Here is a 2,092-nt window from a genome sequence, read left to right as displayed (position 1 = left end):
GAGGAAGCTAAGGGAAGCTAAAGCACAACTCTCTGGAGAAAATCTGACAGAAATTTTCGAAAAAGAAGTAGACATGGCCGAAAATAATAACAATGGTGGAGATGCAAGGAAGATGCTTATTGACTTTACTGCACCAAATTCCAACTTACATGGAAGAAGCATCTCAATCCCTGCCATTGGAGCAAACAATTTTGAGCTGAAACCTCAATTAGTTTCTCTGATGCAACAGAATTGTAAGTTTTATGGACTTCCATCCGAAGATCCCTTTCAGTTCTTAACTGAATTCTTGCAGATCTGTGATACTGTTAAGACCAATGGGGTTGATCCCGAGGTCTACAGGCTTATGCTTTTCCCATTTGCTGTAAGAGACAGAGATAGAATATGGTTGGACTCTCAACCTAAAGACAGCCTGAACTCTTGTGATAAGCTAGTCACGGCTTTCTTAGCCAAGTTCTTTCCTCCTCAAAAGCTTAGCAAGCTTAGAGTGGATGTTCAAACCTTCAGACAGAAAGAAGGTGAATCCCTCTATGAAGCTTGGGAGAGATACAAGCAACTGACCAAAAAGTGTCCTTCTGACATGCTTTCAGAATGGACCATCCTGGATATATTCTATGATGGTCTGTCTGAATTATCTAAGATGTCATTGGACCATTCTGCAGGTGGATCCATTCACCTAAAGAAAATGCCTACAGAAGCTCAAGAACTCATTGACATGGTTGTAAATAACCAGTTCATGTACACTTATGAAAGGAATCCTGTGAGTAATGGGATGCCTCAGAGGAAGGGAGTTCTTGAAATTGATACTCTGAATGCCATATATGCTCAAAATAAAATATTAACTCAGCAAGTCAATATGATTTCTCAGAGTCTGAATGGATTACAAGCTGCATCCAATAGTACTAAAGAAGCATCTTCTGAAGAAGAAGCTTATGATCCTGAGAACCCTGCAATAGTAGAGGTGAATTACATGGGAGAACCCTATGGAAACACCTATAATCCTTCATGGAGAAATCATCCAAATTTCTCATGGAAGGATCAACAAAAGCCTCAACAAGGCTTTAATAATGGTGGAAGAAACAGGTTTAGCAATAGCAAGCCTTTTCCATCATCCCCTCAGCAACAGACAGAAAATTCTGAGCAGAATCCATCTAGCTTAGCAAATATAGTCTCTGATCTATCTAAGGCCACTCTAAGCTTCATGAATGAAACAAGGTCCTCCGTTAGAAATTTGGAGGCACAAGTAGGCCAGCTGAGTAAAAGAGTCACTGAAACTCCTCCTAGTACTCTCCCAAGCAATACAGAAGAGAATCCAAAAAGAGAGTGCAAGGCATAACCTTACTTGGTGTGGCCGAACTCAGAGAGGAGGAGAAGGACGTGAATCCTAGTGAGGAAGACCTCCTGGGACGTTAACTGACCAATAAGGAGTTTCCCTTTGAGAAACCAAAGGAATCTGAGGCTCATCTAGAGACCATAGAGATTCCATTGAACCTTCTTTTACCATTCATAAGCTCTGATGACTATTCTTCCTCTGAAGAGGATGAAGAAATCATTGAAGAGCAGGTTGCTAAATATCTAGGAGCCATCATGAAGTTGAATGCCAGTTTATTTGGTAATGATACTTAGGAGGATGAACCCCCCTTGTTCACCAATGAACTAAGTGCATTGATAAGGCAGACATTGCCTCAGAAGAAACCGGATCTCGGAAAGTTCTTCATACCTTGTACCATAGGCACCATGACCTTTGAGAAGGCTCTGTGTGACCTTGGGTCAGGGATAAACCTCATGCCACTCTCTGTAATAGAGAAACTGGGAATCTATGAGGTACAAGCTGTAAGAATCTCACTAGAGATGGCAGACAAATTAATGAAACATGCTTATGGATTAGTAGAGGACTTGTTAGTAAAGGTTAAAGGCCTTTACATCCCTACTGATTTCATAATCCTAGACACTGGGAAGGATGAGGATGAATCCATCATCCTTGGAAGACCCTTCCTAGCCACAGCAAAAGCTGTGATTGATGTGGATAGAGGAGAGTTGGTCCTTCAACTGAATGAGGACTACCTTGTATTTAAGACTCAAGGTTCTTCTTCTG

The 2,092-nt window shown here is 41.3% G+C and overlaps 1 non-coding gene across 1 annotated transcript; it reads right to left on the bottom strand.

The window, feature by feature from the left end:
• Positions 1–475: 475 nt before the first annotated feature.
• Positions 476–583, bottom strand: LOC112730872 (small nucleolar RNA R71). The gene has a single exon (XR_003166676.1). It is a non-coding gene; the product is annotated as a small nucleolar RNA R71 (small nucleolar RNA).
• Positions 584–2,092: the final 1,509 nt, after the last annotated feature.

This window comes from Arachis hypogaea, chromosome 12, assembly GCF_003086295.3.
Source record: "Arachis hypogaea cultivar Tifrunner chromosome 12, arahy.Tifrunner.gnm2.J5K5, whole genome shotgun sequence".
In the NCBI taxonomy this organism is placed as follows: Eukaryota; Viridiplantae; Streptophyta; class Magnoliopsida; order Fabales; family Fabaceae; genus Arachis; species Arachis hypogaea.
This window is presented reverse-complemented; position numbering and strand designations above follow the sequence as displayed.